The following is a 27625-nucleotide window of genomic DNA, read 5'->3' as shown; positions in this document are numbered from 1 at the left end:
CTCATCACAACCAGAGTATTTTAGTAGATGCGCAGTTCAGAACTTGTTTTACATATGAATAGAACTTGTCGTGTAGCTGTTGGGTTTGTAATTTTTGTGCTCCCCGCACACTTCACTTGGTAGTAAGTAAATTCTTTTCAGTACATCCAAAGCTCCTGGAGTTACACAGCCAATGTGGCATCTAAGCCCTTGTAACAGCTGTTCCAGGAAACAGTCTGATTCAGCCAATAAGCAGCTCTGGAAATGATAAGTGCAGCAGGGTTAGGCTTCTGAGGTCTGTTGCCTCGGGGGGTAATGACCATGGCTTCTTTGCTGTGGAGACAGTGACCTGGGGATTTTTCAGGTTTGTTTTCTGTTGGTTTTGCTCTTTTCCAGATACAAAAGGAAAAAATGAAGATGTGTGAGGCAATGCTGTTGTTCATTCTGTTGTTTACAGGTGAGTGAACATTTCTTTATATTTGTTTTCTCAGCTATTACTTTCTCTTCAATACTTGTAATTACTTTTTGAAGATACTCCTAAGTATATTCTAACTGTTAATTCATATAACTTGATCTATAAATCGTTGTACAATCATTGAAGGTATTTTCACTGTGCATTATTATATTGTACCACATGAATGATTACTTTAGTTACATGTCTATCAGTAAGATATAACTGACTTAAAAAGCATACAATTATTTTGCCATACAAATATCTGTAGCACCCCTAATAATAAAACTTCAAAAATAAGTTAGGTTGTTGTATTTTAAAGAAATCCCTTGCAGGTGCAGAAAGACACATGTGCCAATAAAAGGCAGGACTTCTTGCAACATTAGTAATCTTGGATTCATTAACGAATGACAAAAATAAATGTTAATATCAATAATGATCAATATTCTAATAATCAATAGTAGAACTAGAGACATGACAACACATACAGCTCATCCCTTTTTTTTTGTCAGCGCTGCTAGTTACAGGTACAGTGGCAGTATCTCAGTGATGCTACAAAGAAAGCAAAAAATTGAATGACTTCAGGCCATTTAACAATAAGCACCACGTCTTTCTAATTGCCCCACAAAGACTTTGTAAATTTACTGAGTAGAAGTGAGAAGGGGTGGTATCTCACTCTGCAAGTTTCATGAACTTCTTCCCAACTGCACCATTTGTTTTATTAGGACTGGCAGGACCCCAGCCTCTTATATAATTTCTGTCTAATGAAAATGCTTGTTTAATACTCAGAATTTGTGACTGGATGTGATATAACAGAGACCCCTTACATAATTTGTGTCTAATATTAGATAATAATGAAAATTAGCAGTTAGAATTTGTGACCGATTGTGTTGGTTTCATAAATTTTCACTACAACATTTTTTCCTTGTGAAAAAGAAAAAATAGGCTTAGGTTGGTGTGAAGACATAAGGCACTTCCTTCTTTACACCTCTGTTCCACTAAAGGCAGCAATAGAGGGAGAATTTAAGAAGGTGCTAAGAGGTGGAGGGGGTTGGTTAATGGACCTTCTTATCGTGAACCTACACGCACTCTCAAGAGCACAAGCCCGGCTGAGAACTTACGCCGTCCCCCTTCAAAGGAGTTCATGGAGATAAGTATATCATCAGGCCCCCTCTGTAGACCTGTGCTCTGCTTGGCAAAGTCCTGTAAAAGCTTCAAAGTGACGAAGCAAGTTTTTCTCCTAGCCACTGAGCAACTTAAACCCATTGCTAACAAGTGCAACATATTCTCAGAGAGAGAGGCAGCATCTGCCCGTGAGTGCCGTTTGTTTTTATTGCAACATCACGGGTGCATCTGTTGCTCCCTTCCAGAGAAGCTGTGGATGTTATGTCTGGAGATGACGTTATAATTCTAGGAAGAACTTTATAGATAATGAGATCTCAGGGGAGACCAGAATTATGTAAGATGTTTGATGGTGTTAATTTTTTTTTAACTTGTATGTTCCAAGAATCTCACATCGCACAGCTTTGTCCCCTTGTGCTGCTTCAGAGTCAATTACTTCCCATGTGGAACCTCCTGGAACTTCACTGGCATAAAAGAGGTTTTGTTTTGTTTTTCATGTCACAACTGAGACCATGCAAGAAAGCATGTGCTTAATGCTCCAATAACGTTACAAAGAGTATCGTTTTCCTCTCTTCCTGTCGTTCAGAAAAAGTTCAGGGAAAGTGTCTTTCACCCCTCCCCTAATCTTTTTCATTAATTTGCAATTGAAGTTGAGGAAGAATGTGAAAGAAAGGGTGTTTTCATTTAACTAAAGCAAGCTAATGAGTGTCATCATCTGTATTAATGTGATTGCTTCCTGTTTGAGAAGCATGTAGGGCAAGAGGAAAAGTGAGAACAATGATGATGACTACCAGTGAACATCCCAGGTGAATTTAGATGCTGTATCCTATCAAGCCCCATCAAAACAAATAAAAATGGTTTTGCTAATTTCCACAGAGTGCCTAAATCTAGTAAAGGCTATAGCTCTGCTACTATTCCTTTATGGATTTCATTTTCTTACTCCAAAGCAAGGAAACAATATCTGAGAAGACTATCTATGAAAATATTTTTTTTTTAAAGCTGAGTAAATGACAGTCATGTTTTTTCAAAACTTTTTCTGAGAAATGTCTTAACAATTTCAGCTGAAATGTTCATACAGAAAAGTCAGATGGAAGGAAACATTCCAAACATAAAACAGCAGGCAAGATTGTCCAAATTATGAGCATTTGAAAGCAGGATATTTTTGAAAGCAGCATTTTATAACTGAAATTATCAAACAACCTTAATAATAAATGGTACGGCATACTCCAGCAATAATTTTTTTTTTTTTTTTTTAATTTTAGGATATCTTTGTAACACTACAGATATTGCTGCAAACACCACAACATCATCACATATTTTCTCACCTACTTCCGAAGTCACACAAGCTCCTGAATCAGAAACACCACCACATGATAACAATGATGTTCCAGGTCTGTTTTTTAATTTGTTGCTTCCCCCAAATCCTGGGTCAGTTCTCCCCTCAGTGTGCACACTCGAGACTTGTGAATACACTGTTCCATTTTTCCCCTGTTGTTTTCCACCCAAAGACTCTTTCTATCCAAAAGCCTTACAAAAATTGCAAACACAAACCAATTTAGCAGCAATATAACCCCGTGATTGATTTAAACAGGTTTCCCCCTGTTTCTACAAAGGTGGAAGCTGAGGCACAAAGAACGTTTCGGACATCTCAAATAACACAGCCTAAATAATTGTCTGTCAAGAAGCAGAAAATATGTCATTTAGTATAAAATGTCAGGCACTTTTCATGATCAGTGGATAGTTTGGTATCCTGTGCTAAAGGAAGAAAACTGATGAGGAAGATAACAACAGAAAAAGGCCCCATAGACCTGCTAAGTGTCTTGAATCTTTCTGCGACACCCCTCTGTGCAGGATCACCAGCACTTGCCTCTGTGTATGTCTCAAGTGATACCCTGCTCCTGCTGATCTTTCTGGCAGCTTTATGAAGTGACTGCTTTCACAAGCCCTGTCTTTGCTCTTACGATCACAGCTACGAGCTGCAGGAAACTGTATAGGTACAGGCCAGCGCTTCAGAACATTAATGCTTTCTTAATTCCTACGTTTGTGAGGCTTTGTGTGGTGGTGGTCTCTGAAGCAGCTGCTAGGGCAATATTGCTAGCTGAAGAGTCAGGAATTTTCCCGCCCTCTTTCTTCCTCGTGTCTTCTTTGTGCTGCTTCTGCCGAGACAGCACTCAAGGCTCAGTGGTGAAGATGGAAGAAAGGCAAAAAGAAGGAGGAAACTTTTGGCAGCGACAGTCTTCTATCTGCTCGCTTCCTTTTTCCTTGTTCAGCATGGCAGGATCTGAAGAAGCTGCTGTTCTAACTTGGACTTAGTTATGCTAATTATAAATATATGTAAATGCACAGCTCTCTAAATATATGAGCGTGCTGTGGCACACAAAGCCTTACCTGTCAAACAGACAAAGCACATATGAAGGAGGGTAAACAGAAATCAGCATACAAGTATGGTGAATGTAGCTACAGAGTAGTTAATAGCTGCCATCTGTTATTTGGCAGGAAATAATAAATTAGTTTCCTTCTAACACCTGACTGTAAATTCAGTGCTTTGTAATCACCAAAAAAAAAGGTAGGGAAAACAGCTTTAGCTTCATTACACATAGTTGTACAGTTTTCTTATGTTTCTAATTTTCATTCCTTTCCTTTTAACAGAGGAAGAGCTGTCAACTCTATTAGGTAGGTCGACAACTTCAATATATGTACTTCTGCTTAGATAATTTTTTTCTTTACCTAAGTTTTGAACTTTTCACTTCTTCTACTGCAGTTGGTTACAGAAAACAAAAGCTATGTATGGACTTGCCTACATTAGCCTGAAAAACTCTGTTTTTATAAAAGAGTATTAAAGACACTCCTTAACTGCAAATCATGGTATTTCTCTGGTGATTTGAGTAACAAGAATATCACTCTACTAGACTAAACCATAGTAATTCACTTTCTTATTACGATAATTAGTATTTGGGACTTTTTCTTTCAGTAAAATCTGTAGCACCAGTAATATTGTGAGCAGCAGTAACTATTGGTATATTAAGGTTGGAGATGAATATAGCATATACTTTGCACTGCCAAAAAAATCATTGACTGTAATGACCTGTAATAGGCTTCATTCATTTCTGTGCAAGTCCAGACTTGAATGAGATATTTGTTTGTAGGAAAAATAAAGACCTAGATTTTAGTGCATTTTATGCTGCATAATTATCTGCCACAAATGTAGATATTAATCTTTTCTTAATGGCTTAGAGTCATGGGTACCTTTCTTTTTGCTCTTCTAGTGGCAGGAATCAGCATTTCCTTTGTATTCCTTTTTATTCTTGTAATTATTGGTGTTTGGTATGCACGGAAAAAATCAAAGGTGAGTCCAAGCTTTTATCTTTGGGTGTTTGTTTATGTATGTATATTTATATATATCATAGAATATGAAGTGTCAGCTTCCCAATATTTTTCACTTTTCACTCAGATTTCTGGTATTCATTTGCACTGTAGTTGCTTTTCCACTGGGATTTTTTTTGCCACTGGATGGCATTCTTAAAATTAGTCACCTTGTAATCAAGGCCTAATTTACCTCAGCTGGCTTCCCTTCCTGGGCAGTACCTGCTCACATTTTAGTAGGAATCGTTCCTGGTTTGCAGTTTTATTCTCCCTTTAATGACAGTTTTTGTCATTAAAGGTCCTGCATGAGAGATGACAATTGAACAGTTCAAATGAGTTTTTTCTGTCTGAGTCACTTTGGATACTATAATTATTTTGCAACTACAGTCTTATCTGTGATAAGTTAATATTGCTAAAATTTAAAATATTAGGTAACTTATCTAATAATAAGAATACATGCAGTAACACTTACTATAATTCAGGTATGCAAAAATAGTCTACTGTATTAATGAAGTTCTGCTGATATTTTTCCTTATATTAACTAATACTAATATTATATTGACATTATTGATTTTGTATTTGTGTAGCTCAGATGCATACTGCGGTGATAATAACGTATTTGTGTTTCTTGCACAGGGAAGACCAGCTTCCAGAAATTAATTCTGCCCCTCTGGTGAATCTGGAGTGTCCTTAAAAAAAATTTCAACACATGAAAACCAATGCGAGTGGCCTTTTGAAAGAGCATTACAATGACAGCAGGAGAGCTGTTGCATGACCCTTTGGTCTGTGCACCTGTATGACAGAACCATGCATACCATGGGACTTGGAGTCAGTAATGTTCCCTTTTTCAGTGAGCATTTCAAATCACTCCAAAATAATTTGGAATGTCAGTTAACAAGAAAATCCTGTTACCAAAAGAATCTCAATCAATGCTATTAACCAAAGCATTTAAACCAGGAGAAACATTAAAACCAGGGAGGTTCTTAAATGCCACCTGACGTGGCATGCGTTGCCTGTAGCGCAACAAGAGATGGGTCAAACTGCTGCAAAGCCTCAAGCCTTATAATCTCTTTCCTCATCAATACCGTAATTAAATCCAGTTCTGAGAACTGTGTGATACTAGGCACTCTAGGAAACTTAATCATTGGTATTTATGGCTTTTATTGTGTATTTGATCTGTTATATATTGCAATGAGGTGTATTTCTCATCCTACTCATTTCAGTAATATTATTCATGTTTTTCTTTCCTTACATCCTTTCCAGGAGGAAAGAAGAAAGTCCTCTCAATTGTAGCTATTTAAACAGCACTCTCAAAAGAGCTTTATCTTCAAAAAAGTTAATTTATTGAAATTAAAGAGATCCTAGTTACAGAAAATGGCACACTTAGGCTATGTCTGTTCTAATAAATTAAACCTGCACAAGAGCATTGCTACTGTTGTGACTAGCTGGAACAGTCCTTGTTTATGCTTGTATACATGTGAACTACCTATTGGAAGTGGATCCTGGAAGGCTCTAGCTTGCAAAATTTGGCTCAGGCCAAAACCAGCTTACCAACATAAACAATACTATTCCAATGCCTGGAAGTTTCTGGGCATTGTTTAATTTACTAGTCTAGATATACAGTGTTATTGTTTAAAGCTATTTTTAAATTACATATTTGATGTACCTATTCACTCATTTATTGACAGTTATTAGCAATGATTAATCAAAGCTGGCCACTGCAAACTTTCATTTACTCACTGTGCTCTGTTTTTCTGCTGCATTGTAGCTGCCTAAAAAGCCAGTTGCTTGAATATAAGGCATGTTGCTAAAAGTTTATTATGGTGCCTTAGCATGAATTTACAGGGTTGAACTCTCTTGCACTCTCTCACTAGGTAGATGTTATCATAGAATAGAGTAACAGAATAGTCTCACACCCTGACCTTAGGCCAAAGCTTCCGCATCCTCACTGAGTGAACGCAGAAATTGCTAGTGCAATGTAAATTCATATCCTGGCCTATGGCTCTGCGAGGCTGTGTAAATTAATCTGTGTGAAATCCCCTGTTGTGACAAGGCTGCCACTAGTACCCAGAGAAATTCCATAGCCTGAAAAAAGACATGCAATTCAGTTTTCAGCACATCATCCATTTTGTAAAAGAGGAAATAAGGAAATTTCAGGAAAAACTATTTTTATAGAATGCAAAAAAAATGTTAATGCGTGGGTAAAATTATGTCCATTAAATTCAGCAGCTGTGTAGCTAAAAGGTTAGCTCCTCGGGTGATATAAACTGACAGACCTTCCTTCCTCTAGTTCTAGCCCTTGATGATGATAATAATCAAGAGTCAGTTAAGGCGGAAAACCTGAATTTTATTGGATGATACTGTCATTATTCCACTACTTCTTCCCCTAATTGAGTAGCACTTACTAACTGGTGTCAGGTGCTCTCAGCAGCCAGTGACTGCTGTGGAGCTGTGGGATCTGGGCCAGAAGGGGCCGGAAGACACGCACCCAAAGGGCTGCCCCCCCTGGTAACGTGGTAGGTGAAAGAGGACCACAGAGGTAAGGGGATCATCTGAGATGGCTCTACCGCAACTTTCCTGTGTGAGCTTTGGCAAAGTGACCTTTATTTCTGAGACTGAGCTCCTGGCCTATAGGACAAAACCAGTAGTATGTCCCTACTTGATATTTAGCTGTTAAGATAAATACATGTAACAGCATGGGGTGTGTCAGTCCTACAGTAATGAAGCTACGCTGAGAGCTGTAAATTTGCAGGAAATCACAGATTCTGTTTGTCCGTAAATCTTCTCAAGCCAGTATTAACTTCTCCCAGTAACACTAGAGAATACCACTATGTCAGCTTTCAATTTCAGGTACTGATTGACATTCTCTACAAATAAAAGCAGTTTCTTGCCAGGGTCTGCACTTACTTCATGAAAGCCAAAGAACTTCAGTTGACTTCAGTGAAACAAAATGCAAAGGAATATTCGAAAGTTCACCACTTTTTCCATCTGCTCAATAGATAAAGATACTTTTTTCATTTCTGTGTGTTTGTTCTGAGTTTAAGAATGAGGTAATTACATGAATTATATCTGCAGCAATATTATTTGGGGTGGGAGAGTTGTGCTATAGCTGCTTCCTGTGGTTTGGGGTTTTTTTTATGTGCATCTTCTGTTTTCATTCCATTAAATAGAACTTCAGTAAGTGCTTAAATGCTTTTCTAGCTTCTAGATCAAGAGTGCCCTGGGCAACAAACAGTGTTAGTTGAATGCAGAGGAAGTAAGAGTAACAAACATTTGATCATTTGCCAGGAATAATTCATATAAACCATGTTTACAGTGCTTTTTAATTGATGTTTGCAAGACTCCATGTCAATGATTCTGCTTTTGGAAATGTTTTCAGAGTGGTTGTATTTTATCTGAACTTTTACAGAATTTGTGTACTAAAAAGAATATTTACTAGTCTTTATTTGGTGTTCATATTTTGTTATTGCACTGTTTAAAATGTTTGTGATTGCTGAAGTAATTAAAAAAATTTGTTCTAGCTTGGGTGACCAGTCCCACAAGAGTGGATGCTGACTACTTAGCAGTTAAACTACCTGTGAACTTGGAATTATTTGTGTCAATGAAGTCTCTGCAACATATGGCCTGACACATGCGCTCACAAAGTGGTTCGTTTGGCTCATTGCACTGCAGTTTCATTGCATGCTGATCGGCAGAGACTGACAGGCATTACATACCGATGGGGTAGATGGCAGTAGCAGCTTGCTGGGAAACAGTGGGGAGATGCTATTGAAAAAGCAGGTTTAGACAATAAGGCAACAGAAAACTTAAAAGAACCGTGTTCTGTGGGTCTGATTTGGAAATGAGGCGCGTGTTACAGAAAAGTTAGATGGGATTGACATGAGGTGGGGGAGGTGAAGTGTTTATTAAAATGGAAAGGGAGAAGTGTGTGGAAATCCGGAAAGCCCTGATTTGCAGAAGCTGGGGACGTGGAAGTCAGACCAGCAGAACATGCTACCTATGGTTTGATGGCCCTTATATTTATTTGAATAGTAAGCTCATTTTAAGTTCGTTTATTTATACTTTTTTTCCAGTATCGGACAGATGAGAAGGGATTGCATTAATTTGCAGGAAATAAGTTTCAGATCAAATAGCAGAGAAATCTTTTTGAGTACAAGAAGGGAAAAGCAAACTACCCAAACTGGTGTTGGAACCTTGCTCAGTGGAGATTACTTTAAAAGCAGATTACACAAAATACCCCTATTCCAGGCTGTCGTGGTTTCAGCCCAGCTGGTAACAAAGCACCACGCAGCCACTCACTCCCCCCTGCCCTGGCCACGGTGGGATGAGGAGAAAATATAAAGGCAGGCTTGTGAGTCAAGACAAGGACAGGGAGGGATCACTCCCCACTTATAGGCACGGGCAAAATACAGGCTCAACTTGGGGAAGAAACAAAATCAATTAAATTTACTACAAATCAAATCAAAACAAGGATATTGGGAAGTAAAACCAAACCTTAGAACACCTTTCCCCCACCCCTCCCTCCTTCCCGGCTCAACTCCACTCCCAGATTCCCTACCTCCTTTCCCCCAGTGGCGCAGGGGAACAGAGGATGGGGGTTGGTGTCAGCTCCCCACACATTGTCTCTGCCGCTCCTTCCTCCTCAGGGGCAGGACTCCTCACTCGTCCCCTGCTCCACCGTGGGGTCCCTCCCACGGGAGACAGTCCTTCACGAACTTCTCCAACACGGGTCCTTTCCGCGGGCTGCAGTTCCTCACAAACTTCCCTGGCGTGGGTCCTTTCCACGGGCCGATCTTCAGTCACAGACTGCTCCAGCGCGGGCTTTCCCACGGAGTCACGGCCATCTTCAGGGGCATCCACCTGCTCCGGCGTGGGCTCCTCCCCGGGCTGCAGGTGGGCATCTGCTCCCCTCCGTGGGCTGCGGGGGGACAGCCTGCCATCTCACCACGGGCTGCAGGGGCATCCCCTCCTCCGGTGCACCTCCTCCCCTCCTTCTTCACTGACCTCAGTGTCTGCAGAGGGCTTCCTCTCACATTCCAATCCCCCTACTCACTGCAGGTTCCCCTTCTTAAATCTGTTCTCCCAGAGGCGCTACCACCGTCGCTGATGGGCTCGGCCTTGGCCAGAGGTGGGTCCGACTTGGAGCCGGGGAAGCTTCTAGCAGCTTCTCACAGGAGCCGCCCCTGTAGCCCCCTCCCCCGCTACCAAGAAACCCCACCACACAAACCCATAACACAGGCACAATGCCAAGAAGGTTGTATTAAACAGTCTCTGCAGATCCCTTCAAGTTCTGAATTTCCAATTTCTAACAAATACCACAGCTAGCTAGCTGTGTTCGTACAATAGCTAGCTCCATTTGTGAATAACATGTAAGAAAATGAAAATACTTAGAGCCCACTGAGCCCAGTACCCTGAAGCCAGCAACACTAGTAACAGGTGCCTTAAGAAAAAGATGAGCGCAGGGCAGATGTAATCTTCCTCCCTTTGCATTCAAACCTTTTCAAATTTACTGCCTTTTCAGCAGTGCAGACTTGACCTGTACAACATGCTGAAGACGTGAGTTCCATAGCTCAAGATCTCTTTTCTCTCTCTCTCTTTTTTTTTTTTTTTTTTAAATCTGCTAATAGGCTTATTGACCTCTTTATCTTTTTACTATGAACAAAACCAGTGGGCAGTTACTCTTTCTCTTTTTCCATGTCATTTGTGTTATTATAGACTTCCAGCATAACTGCTTTGTCCCCCGAAGTAACAGTGTTGCTTGTACTACATTGATTTAAAGTTTAGCACTGTAAAAATGTGAAAGCACATCTGCTTTTAATAACTGGAGGCTGAAAATTGCAAGCTTACTGTACTTTCTGAGGTAATAATTGCAATTTTACAGTTTCTACAAAATGTTTAAGAGTTAGCTTCTGCACTTACAGTGTGGAACACAAGTTAGAAGCAAAAAAGCATGCTTCTTCAGTTTCAGTATGTTTTGCTAAAGAACATAGACACTATTTTATATAGTCACTCATATTAGTTATGTATCATCCCTATTTTTATACACGTTGGCCGTCTTGGTCAAACCGAAAGACTTACTCTTGCTTAACATCAAGATGAACACACATTGAAGGATTCACCCACAAGCTGCATTAACCTTTATCTCGTAAACAGAGAAAAGCATTTTCAATATGATTAAAATCAAAAGCCCGGCAGTAAAGACTTAGGCATTTTTAACTCTTAAACCCTTTCTTATGCAAACTCACCCTTCAGGCCTTTAAAATTTTGTTTGTATCCACTTGTTTTTTTCTATTCCCCTTCTGCTTGTACATGCTAGAAGCAGGCTCAGCAGCAGCCAGTGTGTTTTCCTGTCTGTAGAGGTCTAACCTATAAATGAAACCAGACAATATTGTGGATGGTAAATATGATACAGGGTGAGAAAGACTGAAGGGCCCGGGGTATTATTAACACTATGTGTGTCTGTCTGTAGACAGACAGTAGGTGTGATCACCACCGCAGGCCATTTCACGCTGTCTCAAACAAGACTGTGAAAGCACCTTGCAGTGAATTGTCAAAAATCAGTAGGACTGCTTCTGTTCTTCAGCAGTCCTTGCCAAGAAGTAAAGCATCAAAGATGCACGCACAAACACATGAAATATCTTTCTGTCTCATAAATGTTCCTGCTAGCGAGCTTTGAACCAGGCTGGATGGCTGGAAGCAACCATGTTAGAGATGAACTGGATGGTTTTTGTTGATAGCACTTGTTCTTTTGATAGTAAGACATGGGTCTATTGACAGAATTTCAAACCAGTTGTTTTCAAAGCACTAAGTTTTACTTTCAGACACCACTTTATAATCATGCTTTAAAACTATTCAAATAATTGACTATGACTTTCTATTCCCTCCTATGTGTGCTCAAGTACAGTAGAGAGAAGTGCCAGAGTAAGACGTCCGTGCTGTCTAATTTGGGAACTCCAGTCTGTGTACAAGAGCAGGAAGGGGTGTATTCTAATGTATGCTATTGATAGGGTTTGTGGGAGATCCCCCTGCAGAGATATGTTTTTCTGTGCCCCTCCCTTGCCTCAGTTAACCTGTGAACACCCTTTTTTTCACTTTATGCTGGACATAACCTTTTTTTTGCATACAAAAGGTGTTTTGAACAAGAAGCAGCAGAGGTGCTTTTGCCAGGTTTGTGCCATCAAAAGTACACCAGACAAGGAGAATTTTTCCTGAAATGTGTAGCTGGTGAGGGATCATTTTGCATAGCTGTAGTGTAGCCTTAGTAAGTGGAACGCCTGGGCTAATTTTAGTGGAACTACTTTGTATGTATTTCAGGTATATCTGGCAGCAGTTTTGTACCTCCATTTAAACAAAAAGGAAAAAGAAATTTCTGGAGGACCCTTTGCTTAAAATTTTCAGCAGGTTGACTATTATATTTTGTAGCTACCTCCAGCAGGAATTCTGGAAGTTCAATAGTACAGACTGGGTAGGTAAACATAGAGATGTATAAGTAATGTAGAAAAAATTCTGTTTCACATACTCTGGTTAACATACTCACTGAGTATATATATCTGGTGTCATGAATTTACTGAGGAGGTAGCTGCCTGTCCAGTTGTCAGAATTCTTCTAAGTTGAACTGTGGGACATGGGTTTTGACTAACTTAAGGAAGGCTGTTCCACAACGAACATTACCAGGGATGACACCGTATCTCAATAATTGCTCTCTGAGTGAAAAAATAGATTATTTCAGGTCTCTACAAAAAATGAGAGATGAAGTGTAGAATGCTACTTGCTGTGTGAAACTGCAGACAATGCCGGTGAAGGTGCAAGAAGATATTAGCCCTAGAGGCTGTGCTGTGATCAAAGTCTGGAAAATCCTGGGTTCTGAGGAAGATCATCAGGAAAAATACAGCAAGCACCTGAAAAAGGCTCCATCCTGGCAAGGCACCATATGTATATCAGGAATGCTCTGGTGTTTTATCTTGTTGCTGTTGCAGAGTGATTAGGAGGAATGGAACTTGCTTCTTACTCAGTAAAGGATTCCCCATGAGGGTAGAGTCACATGCACTGTTAGGACCAGGAAGTTTTGTACACATAAACGCATGCACATGGAATCACAGAATCACAGAACGGTTGAGGTTGGAAGGACTTCTGGAGGCTGAACTTGTGCCAATGTTTTGTGGTTTTCATTATGAAAGACAACATCAGTTAAAAGTCAACTCTATGAAACAAAACGAAGTCCAGCTCGCTCTCTTCTGTACAGAATATAGAATAATCCCTGCTGTTAGCAGTGACTAAAAATATGTGGAGGAATCAAATCTGTTTAGTCAGTAAGTGACTGTAACAGGCTTTGAGGCACGTAGCTACTACTAACAGGGTGTTCTGGGGTAGCAGTAAACTACAGTAATCTAGTGTTAACAAACAGTAAACAGTGGTAGATACAGTGTTTTAAGTGTGAATCACGAAGTGCAAACTAACCATTGTTTTCTAGGAAAAAATATGTTTTGACGTTGTTTCTTCCCTCATTTGTAGTAGTTGGCAAAAATCTAATCTTTGCACAGAGACCACTTCTTCATCTAGCACAAGTTTTGTGATGTTCTGCAATACTAGTGTCCGACATTGACTGGTGTTAAGCAACTGTGTGACCTTTCTAGAAGTCAGCCATACTGCTTTGTGCCTCTCAGGGGTCAAGCCCAGAGCATTCACAAGGCTTCAGGAGCAGTATTGCCGATGACTTCTAAAACAGATTAATTTTCATTGTAACTGTGGCCCAAACTGTGCAAAATTTTCTCACATCCCTAATCCACTGGAGTCATCAAGACCATTCATGTGAGCAATTTACTGACCTTCATTTGTCTTGCTCTGTGCTGTAGATATTGGGCTGCTATTTTCTTCTCCCATACAACTTCTTTTCAACTAAACCTCTAGTTTTAGATCTCATTTGTGTTAACAAAGGAATTCCTTTTAAAGTATCATCCAGTTACGCATATTCTTTTAAGGAATATAATTTCACACTTGCATGTTATTCTGAGCTTGCAAAGTGTCTTCTGACAGTAAAAAGTTGATCTCGGATTCTCACTTAGAACGAGTAAGCATAGATCCAGTGCCTGCAAGATATATCAAATGAAAAGGGCTGTCTGAATAATAGAAGAGAAAAAATAATCTACCATTCTTCAGTACAGATTTGCAATTTCAGCAGCAGATGGCTCAGATACAGCAGGGTCTGCCTATATGAATAGCAACATTGTTATTCATCTATCAGCCTCATTACACCTAGGCAGTCTGTCTGTGCCCTGTTATAGGCACCCTATTGTAACCCGAGAATACATTTTGATCAAGATGTATAATCCTGGCATTAAATAAGAACATTTTAAAATGGGATTTTTGTGAGGATGATTAACATGGCATCCCAAATTCTGATCCTACTGTGATGAGAAGAAGAATGAATTCATCACCACTGCATTTTGAATCTTGGCACCTTGAGACATTCTAGTGACTCAGAAGGCTGGATTTGCTTTCTTATCTGCATATTGAATTTCAAGACCAATGATAGACCTTGATGATAGAAAAATAGTCTGTAATCATCGGAAAGATTCTCATTAAAATAATGACACTGCAAAAAGCTTTAATAGCAAATGAGGAAGTATCAACTTCTTTGAAGTGCATAGATTCAGTACTAGACAGAGGAGGGGTTATGGCTAGCTTTCATTTAGTAACTGAACTGAAATAGAAGCAGTGAACATATACAACTGGAATTAGGGCACAGTGTGTTTAAGGTTTTCAAAGAAGATTAAAAATATCAGGATTTGCATTTGTTATACAATCAGGCAAAATGTAGGGCCAGGGGAAGCTACCTTTTAAAAGATGCCTACCTGGTATTTTTAGATCTTAATAAAGCCTTTAAATTTCTATTCAAAACATATTTGTTTAACACATTTGTTTAAGAAGCTGAATCAGTTTCTGGGATTTGTAGTGACTGAAATTTCCAACCGTTTGCTTTCAGACATGCATTTGCAGGAACACCCAGTATGGATGAAAAGCAGTGTACAAATTAGGAATATAAACAAAGACTGAGGAGTGGGTTGCCATGTCAGAAAGTAGAAGGTGGCCACCAGCTGCAGTAAGTGGAGCCAGGACTATCTGTTCCCCCTTAGAAATTTACCCCTTAGAAAGTAGCCTTGGTGTACTGGAAGAGAACATGAGATATATATCAGAAAACAGCTCTGAGGGGTGAGAACAGAATCTAGATTAAAGATTTTCGTATACACATACACACAAACACTCACAATTGAAAAACTTAAAGCTCAGAAGGGCACTGACTGGAGAGTACTGAGATAGGGAAGCAAGTCATCAGAGACTTAAAGACAGGGAGGGGATCTCAAGTGGCTGTGCTGCAGAAAATGCCTGTTTGGCTCTCACCTAAGATATAAGCCATCAAAGAAGGCTCATATCAAAGTAAAGCTCACATATTTGTGAGCACGCCAAGAAGAAAATATTTGCTGGTGAGGCTAATGGGGAAGAGAAAGCCATTTCAACAGTAGCTTAGTAGTGACAGGACAAAGTAGCTGTGATTAAATGGTATGAATGATAAACGTTTAAACCACATTGTTCAGGAAAGAGAACTACTGAGGTGGTTTCTGTTACATAGTTTGGCATATATGTCTTTGATCTGTGTACCTCTTACAACTATCAAAAAGCAATTTGGCCATTCAAGCAGCCAGCTTCACAAGAAATTGCTCTACTGATTTACTGTTTAAGGTTGGACAAACCAACTACCCTTGTTTTATTTTGCTGAATTCTACCATAGGTGTGGAAGCATCTGTGTGTTTCACAGAATTACAGAATGGCTCAGGTTGGAAGGGACCTCTGGAGGGCATCTGGTCCAACCCCCCTGCTCAAGCAGGGTCACCTACAGCCAGTTGCCCAGGACCATGTCCAGACAGCTTCTGAATATCTCCAGGGATGAAGATCCCACAACTTCTCTGGGCAACCTGTGCCAATGCTCGGTCATTTCCAATTTTGTGTTCCATTTAAACAGAACTTTGTTTGTTGTTGTGGGGTTTGGTTGTTTGGGGTTTTTTTTTGGGGGGGGGAGTAGGGGGACAGGGGGGACAGTAAAAACCAAATATGTGGTTTCATACTTAGTTTTTGCAAGTTTCTGTCCTACTTTTTGCTTGGTTGTTGTGGTGTTGCTAAAATAGATGCTATTATGCTAAATTATGTATTTACACCACCATTTACAAAATTCCCACCATTGCCATTTATATATAATTACTATGGATGTCTAAGTTGGAATTCTAGGGTTTATAAGGGCTTGCCTGTTCCTAGGTTTAAATAATTTCTTATGGGACTTCCTCTTTGGGAGAGAGAATGCCCTAATCAGTGTTCAATTCAGCCCCTCGTTTAAAAAGTTATTTTAATGTTGCTTCACTCACTGTTGCAGTTTATAAGGGTCTTGGGTAGAAAATTTTTGAAAGCCATTTGGACATTTAAGACATTAAATCAAAATTTATTTGTGTGCTGTTGAAATGAGATTTAGCAATCTAAATTTGTCAGATCCTCAGAAATGCACAAATAGTTTCCCCTGGAAATCCAAAATGGTTTCTTTCCAATAAGCCCCCGATGAGCTTTTGCTGGTGGAGCCAAGATGAAGAAACTTCGTTCTACTCATTTTGTGCTAACAAAGCAAAAGAAAAATGTGACTCCTTGGTCACAGACTACTTATTTATCAGGAAGCTTAGACTGATTATAGAAATGTTCACGTATGTTTCAATATCTTTGGAAATCTGGATCTCAGTTCTCATTCACACATTTTACTAACAACCATTTTGGTTAGTACCAATAAGGGGCATGTGGTTTTTTTCCCTATACACACGTATTTGCTAGGAAGCCAACTGAGAAAATGAGGCAGGTTTGCGTGTGCTAATTATAAATATGATTGGCAACACAATTGGATTGTGTGCTAGTGGGGAAAATAGTTGAAAATTTAACTTCAGGTGGAAATCATCCAGAACATTGATAGATGATTTGGCACCTTTTTATGGCCTACCGGTTCAGCTCCTCAGCCAAGTTAGAGCTTTCAGTTTGTTGCTGTACCAATGCCAACTAAGGCCACCAGTTTCTCACTGATAACAAATTCATGGCAAAACTGCAACTTGTATGCCATTCTGAACTGTCTGCTCTTCTCTTGTGAGCAGAGTTGTGAAATGCACAAAAATCCTGTCTTGTGAGTGCAGCTCTCATCTACCTAAATAATCTGCTTGCCCATACAAACATAACAAACAGCCATAGACAAGTAACAGAAAGATAACTGGAATCCAAAATAAAGGTAGTTGCTTTAATTTTTGCCAGTCGTGGAAGTGTTTGAGGGGGTTAGCAGCAAAGCCCTTCACTTTCATACATGCAAATTAGAGCAATGCAGTGTGTTTGAGAGGTTGTGGCAGCTACAGTTGTCCATATCTCATAAACTAGCTTGAATCGGTAACTCAGGATATGACTGTGCAAAACTAACACCTGGGGTTTAGAGGAGGAAACAACTACTGCAAGCAAGGAAGAAAAAGCTGTACTTTCCATCTTCCTGGCTCCAGAGTCTTAAAACTTTCTTTCTTGCACTGTTATTTCATGGGCCATGAAGGGCGTTCACAGAGAATGCAAGAAGTGAGAAGTAAGCATGAATGGGACCTAGCAGAAAGGTCTTGGAAGAAAGTCACGAACTCTATGACGATATTGTAATCCCTGTCTCCGCTCTTTGCAAATGTTTGTATTGGATTCAGGTACTCCGACAACTGAACAAATAGGTGGCTGAGCCCAACCTACATGGACTTCATTAATGTTACAATTAATGAGTTCTGTTTATTTCTCTGCTCTGGACAAAATCCAGTCAATTAAGAAAAAAATAACATCAGGGAGTTCTTCCATATTCGTCAAGGAATATGCTTTATATCTTCTCCTACTAAAGCACTTCATTCTCTGCCCTTTACATTGGTGCAAGTGGGAGAAGAACGCCAGGAACTTTCTCCTACTGGTTTTTTACCCAAGCTTAAGAAATGGGGCAACATCCCTTCCTCTGCCCTGGGGGATGCATTGCACATGGGTGTGAGATTGTGTGCTGTATGACTGAGGTGCTATGCTCAGTCCTAGCTCCTCATAAGGCGACGTCTGACGGCAGGATCTGTCTTTATGAGAACATATCTGCTTTTCATAGAATCTTCAGTTTCCTGTCTGTAAGACATATTAGGTATGTTTTAATGACAACTCCAGACTAGTGGAGGCTGGCGCTAAGTATTTTGCAGCTATGTAGATTATGCCAAATTCAAAAAAACCACAAGACTGAAGCTGAATGTCAGGTTAGAGGTAGATGTGGTTGGGCCAAGTATTAACTGAAGAAAGTGGATATAGCAGCAGGCCTTTGAATACTAGGGCTAGCTTGGCTTTTACCACAAAAAAAAAAAATGCATTTGGACTCACAGCTAAAAATGTCACTGCTGTGTGTACTCACTTCAGCTCAGAATGAGCTGTCAGTGGAAAATACGATCTTCCAAAATTCCCTTGTGCTTTTTCACCACACAGAATCCTGGAACCCTCAGAGGTGGTGTGGAGACACAGAACAATGCAATTTTTATGTAGTCACACAACGTGCATGACCAAAGTGATTTCTGCATATAAATAATACAGATACAGATGCCCCCCTTTGCTAAGATGTAAGAAATCAAAAAGTGCACTTCTGAAATGCTATGCAAAAAGCTGTGTTTTCAATTTGAAGTGAGAGCTGGGAGCATGTGAAGAATAAATGAAATGGAGAGATTAAGCAAGACTATGGGATAAATATTCTGGTTCAGATGTAAGGGCTTTAGTGACAATGTCAGATGCCGGGGGGCAAGAATGAAGCAAGGACAGAGATCAGGGTTAGAAATAGTTTACGTAAATGGAAGAAATAGGTCTAAGAAGTCCAGAAGAGTATAAAGGATGGAATAGCAGAGAGAGTATAAAAAGACCAGTGACTAGAAGAACAGAGGGGGAGTTGAGATTTGAAGGCTGAAAGCAGCCAAGATAGTAAGCAACCAACAATGAAGTCTGAGAAGCGGAGATCTCTGAAGTGAGGGAACACAACTGGAGGTGGAGGCTTGGAAGGCTGAAGGTGTAAGACAGAAGGAAGTGGAAGGGAAGTGCTGAGATTTAGAGAGTGAAATCAAGCAACTCAACATTTATCCTTGGACAACTAAAGACGAGTGAAAACCGAAGTCACGAGTATTGATTTGAAGTGTCCGAATGCTAGAAAGGACCAGTGTGTTTCAGAATAAGAGCTTATGTGCGAAGCAAGGACTGTCTTTATAAGGGGAAAAACAAAACTGTAGTTTGAAGTAATCCTGAACTCAGGGTGTTTTGGCCCAAATATTGATGAATAAGCATTCTCCTTTTTAAAAAAAAAAAAATTTTGTACCTTCAGCAGCTTTGCAAACACAGCTGTTGGGCACAGGCTTCAATTATATTTAAGTCAGTATATTGGTACCAGCTTGCTGGTTAGAGGATACCTACCTTTTTTTATTTTCCTTGAAGGCCTTTTAGTTAACAGAAAAATCCAAATGAACTGGTATTTCCAGTTCAGATTGAAATCAACTCAATAAAACTGTTTTCTTTCCAATGTTTCTTCACAAGATGGAATAGAAAATCTTGCAGTCTCTGAATGTTACATAATGGGTGAATGCAGGAATAGGAGGTTTTTTTCTGAAGGACTGGTATTTCTAAATATGAGTCTTATTTTTTTCCTGATGGTAGAAGCCCTTTCTGTGGTGATTTCTACACAACAGTCCTGCTATCTGGTTGTGTGGACACACATACGGATTTCAACAACCAAATGCAATGCAAGTTAATGAAGCACGCTATACCCATAAGTGAAAGGTTAGTAATAATCTTTCTTTTCTTCTCTTCAGGAGAATTCTTGCTAAACCTTTATATTTGGGGTTTTGGTGGGGGAGGGTTTTTTTGCTGTGGTTTTTTTTGTCAGGAGCCAGTTTCTGCTTCATCACAACCTAGCTTAAATCTCTTCCAATGAAAAACATCAAACTCTAGAACGGGCTCAAATTTTTGGAAGCTGTGTCCTGAACAATTCCAATATGCATGGTGTTCATGCAGATTACTTTGTTTGCTTCATGAAATGACTGATAAAAGTACCCTAAACATACAAAATCCTCTTTTAACAGAAATTAGTATTTCACCTGCTGGAAATTCCAAAATAGAAGTATCTAAAGAAAAGTGTGCTTGAATACTATGACTCTGGCCATGCACGTTTTCATCAGCAACTGAAGCACCATGGTCTCTTCAGATGATAGGAAGATCAGCATGTCTCTTCACAAAACCAAAGTGAAACTCATGGACAGCTAGAAATTTCAGGGAAATCTAATTTTATACTCCAGTGTGTGAAATATAATTTATGGGGTGGTGGGTGGTGGTGATGGTATGCATTACATCAAGGTGATGTGCTACTAAGAGGAAGAATTCAGATGACAATTTCTCCAGAAAAACCTGACTAGACATTCTGGCAAAACACTGTTTCTTTGTTTATAGTAATTCTTCCAATCGGCCTGTTGTGGACCTTACTGAAAATTTCCAGAGGTTTTCAGTGTTTAAGGACTATATATTTTTTTGCTTGCAATGGGTTATAAAAACTATCCTTTAAAAAAAATAAAGAAATATCCAAATTATTCCTTGTTTTTTCACAGAAAATTGTCTTCCTCTTGCCTCTGCCCTCCTGTGACTGTAGAACATGAAGCTCTTGTGTCTACTCTACCTCAGCTGAGGTATTTAAGTAATGGGCTGAAAGTGAAAAATGGGGCTAAGAGGAAAAGAAAATTTACTGTAGCTAAAACCAGTGAGCTTTAGTTGATTTATTTTTGGTTGTTAGCATTGGGATTTTTTTGTTGTTGTTGTTGTTTTCAAAATTGAAACTAATCTGATGAGGCAAACTAAGGTGAAGTGGCTTGTCCAAAGTCACCCAAGACACAACCCTGGTCTCCTGGAACACAGTTTATTGATGTCTGTCCACCCCTTACGGTGGTGGTTACTACAGCACCTGCCCCAAGAGTAAGAGGGTAGGGCTGTATTTCAAGGCTGCATCAGTCTACGGTAGTTTTAATCTGTATTTCAGGAAAGCACCTCAGCCACCGGGTGCTGTGAATTCAGAGTGAGTTTGTTTTTCATGCCTCCCTTGAAGGCTGGCCATGCTATTACTTGAAGATTAAAGTCAAATAGTCAACAAGGCAGCAAATAAGAAGTCAATCAATTGTAGTCCTGTTGCTGAAGCAAGTAGGGTGTAGGTTCAGCCCAACAATATTGATTAATCTTGACAGCTGTTCTCCCACTTAGGGTTATAGCCTCTGGTTTTGAACCTGGGACAGTCTAGGGTAAAATACATGCACTTGCCTGGTAGCAGAGCATGATATCCCCCACTGTGCCCTCTTTCAGATGAGAGCACATGGAGTCCTGCTTGTCTACTATTCTTCTGGCCCCGTGACTGGCATTGTTGACTGCATGGCCTTAGGAAGGCTGGAGAGTGCCCCCTCTTTCACTTCAACCCTCCCAAAAGGGCCTTTACCTGCTGCTTTAGATATACTTCTACAAGTTGGAAGATGTAAGTTCAGAGCCTTTCAGGTTAAGAAAACCTAGAACATAGATTTTCCACTTCCCAGCCAATGGTGTTACCCACTAGACTATTATGCAGAAAAGCAAGATGATATTAGAACTGGCACTGGTGTTGCCCTATGGCATTATATTTTTATTATTTTTAAGAGCTATTCTCACTCCATGAGGCATCTATCTTCAGGAAGTTAAAACAGTCTGGATCCCAGGTAGTAGAAGTTACCTAGTATTTCTCGTAGCATTCCTACACAATCAGTGGAGGAACCTCTGGAGATCTTCAGAGGAGCCAATTTTTTGTCTAAAGAAATTTTAGTAAATATGCCCAAGTAGTCTAGAATAATATTTTCTGTCCCTTTTCTTCATCCTTCACCCACCTCCTCTCTTGGTACCTTAATTAAATGTGAAGTACTATCTACTAGTTCATTACTTTTCCTTTAGTGAAAGCAGATTAGAGTAGAAATTGGCAAAAACATCTACATGTTTAAGGTATTTAAATAACTGTGTCAAAAACTGGGGTGTTGAGACATGCAACTGTTCAACTAGACATCTGAGTATTAGGCTGGGTTTGAAAATACCTGATCTCGGTGTGCAGCCACACATACAAATGTTCTGATCTTCAGATGCTTGCGTTCTGTTAGAAGGGAGCTTTATACATGTGTAGTCAGATGCCAGTTTCTGTTTCAGTAAAATGAAAGAAGTTTTCTCAATGTTTCCATTGCTGTTCCAGTCAGCTATTAGAATCGTTTCAAATTGTTCCCTTCTTGCCTTAAGAAGGTATGATGAGTACAGCAGTTCATTCAAAATTACTCTCCATTGTCAGTGTTTGTCCACTAACATGCTCCTTGTAGATGATGTTTGTCTTATTTAGAAAAGAATAGTAGGCCTCCTACTAAGGACCCTGGCTCCCTTTAAGGGATGCTTTGAGCGGTACAAGTGAAAAACACTAATAACAACTAGATAATACTGGTTTTATGTATTAGAATCTTTCCCTCAAAAATAACCCACTTATATGTGCTCTGAGACAGCAGCTCCTGCTCTCTTACACTGCTTCATAGCCTTATAAGTAAGCATAAGGAATACCACTTATAAAACATGCATCTGTTTTGGCACATAGATTCAGCCACAATAGAGTGAAAAGGGGATTTTGAAGACAACAAAACATTTCATCTTTTACATGAGACAGACATTTTGTAAATGTTGTAGAAGATTTCATTTCTATATTTCTTTATTTTTCACTAAACTTTTTCACTTCTGGTCTGGAAAAGGAAAGTGAAAAATGCCATAAACCAACTACATAAAAAGTTCTAAAATGATGGAAAGTAATATGTAAATAAATTGGTTTTGTTCCATCTTAACCAATTTTTCATTTCTTTTTTTTTAATTAATGCAGGTTGTTTCACTTCCTGATATGAAAAATGTCTTGCTTTCTTCTGCTGCTCCGAACATTTTAACATCACTGGGAGACTCTTCGGTTGTACTTTAGGATAATGAAAATATTTGCAGACATGCAAAAACATGCTCTGTATGGGCTTTAGAGGATGACTACTTTAGCAGATGCAGTGAGGATAAGACAATGATACATAATTGCAGCTAATTTTTTTGGTTGTCAAGTTTTAGTGTCTTATTTTAGGCCTATTGCTATGGTTTTGATAGATTTCATTGGAAGATTACATGCTGGTGCAACAGCTTTTTGATAAAAATTGTCTTTAGTTGGTTGGAATGGAATTTAGGGCTTAAACAAGCTAAAGAAGAACTCAAATTTCAAGGCCAGGTCAGACAATCATGCAAATCTGCAGCTGTCACTTTTTAAGAGACTGAAATGATAACGACCACACTTCAATTGTTTCATGAAAGATCTTCAAGCAAAGCTGAATTTTTTTTCCCCTTTGGAGAACTGGGATTTCTTTATCTTAATGAAATTCTTGTCTATGGCACTGGTCTTTCCCCTTTCCTCCCCTAAACCAAAAAAATTATCCTTTTTTTTCCAGCTATAACCTACTCTGCAAGTACAAACATATGCACATTCTGAAGACTTACTGCACTCCTACCAAGGTAAAAAAAACCCTTCGTTGAGCTGTTGTGGCACTGGAATCTCGGGCAAATGCAAAAAAGGAAGACTTTGTATCCAGTGAGGCTGGTTGCAGCTGTGCTGGAATTGTCCAGCGATACAGGGAAAATGATTGTTTCTTAACAAAATCTGAAGCTACTTCTTTAGTTCAATATTTGGTTCAATCCAAACTGCTCTAACAGTTGTACAACATGAAGTTTTTATACATACACAAAAATTCAGATGTGAATGTGGAGCAATTTGGGTTTTTCTTCTATCTGACCTTGGTGATTAGCAGGTGGACAGCATCTGATTTTTGTATGTTTAAAAAAACCTAGAAATGTTTAGTCTATCCATGTAAACTCTCAAGAAAAAAAATCCCCTCATTTTCAAAAAACTTTTCTGCATGAAATTTTGATGCTTCTGTAGAAGTGTTGTTTTGGGGTTAGGCAGAATAATTTGGCTTATAGCTGCCAATTGAAATATGAAGTGTTTAGAAAAAAATGTGCATGTTTAATCTCTCGTGGTTTTCAGAGAAGCATCTGCAGTTTGTTTTATCGTAGTATTTAGATACATATTCAAGTTCTTTCTTCAGCAAGTCCATCTTTCTTTCGCAACTAAAACTGGCATATAAATTTACATAGACAGTATACAGACTGGTCTAGACAAGAAGCATGACAGATAATTTGGACCAGAGATAACTGGATCTTGAAAGATGATCATAGAAATGTCCAGGTATAGGTAAAGCCCCTTAACATGGATAGGATACATATTTTCACTTGGAGCAGAAAGCTGAATGACAGTCTGTGTTTCTGAATGTTTTGTAAATATTTTGGACCTCTGCTGTAGTTTGCAAAACTATTTGTAGAAATCCTCTCCGCAGCAGACACACCTGGAAGATCGCCAACCCTGTCTGCTGGACCCAGAGCCAGGAATCACATGCTTTTCCTGCCTATGCCCCAGTTCAGTTTCTGATTCGTTTTGTCTTTCTTTTTTTTGTTGTTTTAAATCTCCCCAAACCTGTGTATCCTGTGTCTTAGCTCATCGATAGTTTAGGACATGGTATGGCTTCACAGAAAAACCCAGAAAAGGTGGTTATTTTTAAGTGGTTTCTTGGTATGCAGAACTCAAGGTTACACAACTAAAAACTGCATGTGCTTAGCTTTGTTTTGCATGTGAGGAAATGTATCAAGCATTAAGCGCGAGACTGACTGCTTCGGCCTGAACCTACTTTCTGTGCTACCTCCTTCGGCGCGGGACTGGGCGGCAGAGTCCTGGGGTCTCGGGTAGTTGAAAGCAGTCTGTGGGAAGGGTGACCGCCGAAGGGGTCCTACCCGATGCAGCCAGGCCAGGGGAGAAAGTGTGGGCTGTTTGAGACGACCTGTACAGATACGGTAATTAATTCCTGCGCTCGCCCCTCTTCACAGAGGCCGCTCAGTTGGGGCTTTCGGCAGATTCTCTGACGTGAGCTCCTCAAACTGCCAGGGCTCCCCCCTGCCCCAGCATATATTCAGTGTTAATCACTGAATGTGCACCTTGTGGAAAGCAGTCACGGCTCCTCTGTGTTGTAACAGCAAAGTACAAAAGACTGGTTTTGCTCCGTCGAGGGTATCGCCTCTGTACATCACCAGGCTGGCGGCTGAAACACCTGTGGCTGTGTTATTGCTCTCTCCCCAGAAAATATGCTGCTCCTGGCAGTGTCCTGACTAGTGAGGCTCCTCTGGCAGTACTGACACCTTCTCGGCATTGGGTATGGGTCAGAAATGCAATAGGCATAGGCATAATGGGAAAGTTTGGAGTAACTTTCAATTTTGTGTTTGTATTTTTAATTTTTTTTTGTAAGTGGTGAACAACTCGTTGAGATGGAGAAGTACTGCATTTTACACGGCACCATATTGATTACTGTAGATAAGAAACGTGTTGTCTTATTTGGGCTTTCCCTGGTGGCAGTTTAAAAGCATTTAAAGAGGCTGCTGCTGGCCGCCCCTGAGGAGACAGCCCCCTTGGTAATCAGTTTGGTTGGTGCCAGCTGTGGTACCTGGCACCCTGCCTCAGAAAAATCCTGTTGGCAATTTAAAGAGCTTGCTGTTGCATCCCACAGCATGAGGTGAGTTGCTGCTCCCATTCTTTTGGGTAGAAAATGGTTAAAAGCTCCCCAGGAGTGGGCTGGGTGGGTCAGGCAGGCAGCCCTGGGGGTAGGCAGGAGGTCTGCCATTATGGAGGGGAGATAGACTTGATGCTGCTTGTCCTCTTGAGGGTGAGGGGTGTGTTGTGTGGCCAAAAGCAGAAAGCTCACAGCAGCGTGTGGTTGTGAGGAAGGGGTGGGGGCACCATGGAGCCTTGAGGGCTGCTGAGAAACGGGGTGGGGGCAGCCTCGGACTAGCATGGTGGGGCGGCGGCCATGTTGTATCGCGGCATGCCGGCCCTGGGGCTGAGACCACCTGTGTGAAACCAAACTGTCCATGGAGTGTTGGCCTCCTGCCTGCAAACTGAGTTTGCGTGCGGCCTCGTGTGCCTCGTAATCGGTAAGGGTATGGGATGGTACAGCTGTTAAGGAGTAGGGGCATCTAGAACGTGCTAATTTTTTGCTTTTTGCCTAAATCCAGTGCGTTTCCTTGTCTACCTGTGATGTCCCCTACGGCACAGTGCACTAAGGCAGGGTTGGTGTGGGGCGAAGAAGAAACCTGTAAGTCTTTCATGGAAAAATATTCTCTTCTTTCCAGCTAGCTCAATGGCTTACCTTTATTAACTTGGATCATTTGTTTCATCCCACATTATTTTAAAGATGAACTGACATAACTAGACTCCAGTTCAGTAGATCTCAAACTTACCTCAGTTAGATTTATGGAACAAAATCATTTATATATAAAGCAGCATTTTATGTGCTAACATGAATATGGAAATCCGGGAAAGGAAAATATGAATTCCGATACTTGATCTCCTTGAAATCCTGCAAGTATAGCTACAGTGTATTTCAAATAACTGCCTTACTGAGGGAAAATGTCTTATATTATTCAAACCCCTGCTACCTGATTTGAATTTATGACTGTCTAAATATGCTCTGTGGCTGAATTACAAGGCATGTGTGTATATTAAACCTGGTGACTGTGGGAAGTAAGTAACAGTGATATGCAACTTAATGATCAAAACCAAGAGCTGATGTGACCAATGGACTCTAATAGATGTAAGTAGTTTGAGTGCTTGTCATCTATCCACATGATCCTAGTGTTGGCAGCCTGTTGAAAGTGATGCGTGGGAAACTAGTGCAAAGTGCTGATTTATTTTATGCTAATGGGGAAAAGTCCATATTGTTCAAATTAAATCCTAAAGCAGAAACAAATCATGCAGCCAAGCCCATCCTATGGAGTTTCATTGAAACAGTTAGTGGTCTCTTTCGTGACCTCAGAGTTGTAAAAATGAAACAATGTTAGGGGGCTGCTGTTTTCAAGTGCTTCTGGCTGCTGAAAGCAGCTGAGATTCTCCTACAGATGGCTATTTAAGTTAAAAGCCAAATGGAGAGATCACAGCAATTAGTGCGCATTGGCTTCTAACTGCATCAGAGTGAATAATGTGGGAGAAGTGAGCCAGGACTGTGCCTCAGTCTGTGCTTTTTCCCACCAGAGGCTGAGTACCAGCAGTTCTTCTCAATTTAAAAAAAAAAAAAAAAAAAAAAAAGAGGAGGGGGAATTTCTTGCTGCTTCACTTGAACAAAATAAAAGAGATTATGCAAAGATAGACTAAAGTGGGAGGAAAGAAAAAAATATTTCAAAGGGAAGAACAGCCTACTTCAGAGCTCTCTGACTGTGTCTGTAGTACAATGTTTCTCCTACGTTTACCATAAACTGCCTCCCCACAGGCTTGTTGCAGGCTTGTTGCAGGGCATAAAGCTCTGCCACTTTCTTCTGTGTAGCTTGAGCCCTAGAAAAGCATAATAGGACTTCAGCATTTTTACTTAAAAGAACTGAAGGGCAAAGTGATTTATCATCTTGGAGATTTAGAGTTTCCTGAGGAAAAATGGAGGGGTAGAAGGCTTATGAATTAACATGTTA

The 27625-nt window shown here is 40.0% G+C and overlaps 1 long non-coding RNA gene across 2 annotated transcripts; it reads left to right on the top strand.

Moving 5' to 3' along the window:
* The first annotated feature begins 9634 nt into the window (after nucleotides 1-9634).
* LOC128155004 (uncharacterized) lies at nucleotides 9635-27088 on the top strand. 2 transcript variants are annotated; one of them, XR_008239505.1, is made up of 5 exons: nucleotides 9635-15900; nucleotides 19670-19792; nucleotides 20095-21521; nucleotides 22920-23581; nucleotides 25420-27088. It is a non-coding gene; the product is annotated as an uncharacterized LOC128155004 (long non-coding RNA). The 2 variants fall into 2 exon arrangements; XR_008239501.1 differs by lacking the exon at nucleotides 25420-27088 and having other exon boundaries at nucleotides 22920-24657.
* The last annotated feature ends 537 nt before the right edge of the window (nucleotides 27089-27625 follow it).

The sequence above is a fragment of the Harpia harpyja genome, chromosome 2, assembly GCF_026419915.1.
Source record: "Harpia harpyja isolate bHarHar1 chromosome 2, bHarHar1 primary haplotype, whole genome shotgun sequence".
In the NCBI taxonomy this organism is placed as follows: domain Eukaryota; kingdom Metazoa; phylum Chordata; class Aves; order Accipitriformes; family Accipitridae; genus Harpia; species Harpia harpyja.
Note: the sequence above shows the minus strand (reverse complement) of the source record. Positions and strands in the feature narration are given on the sequence as shown.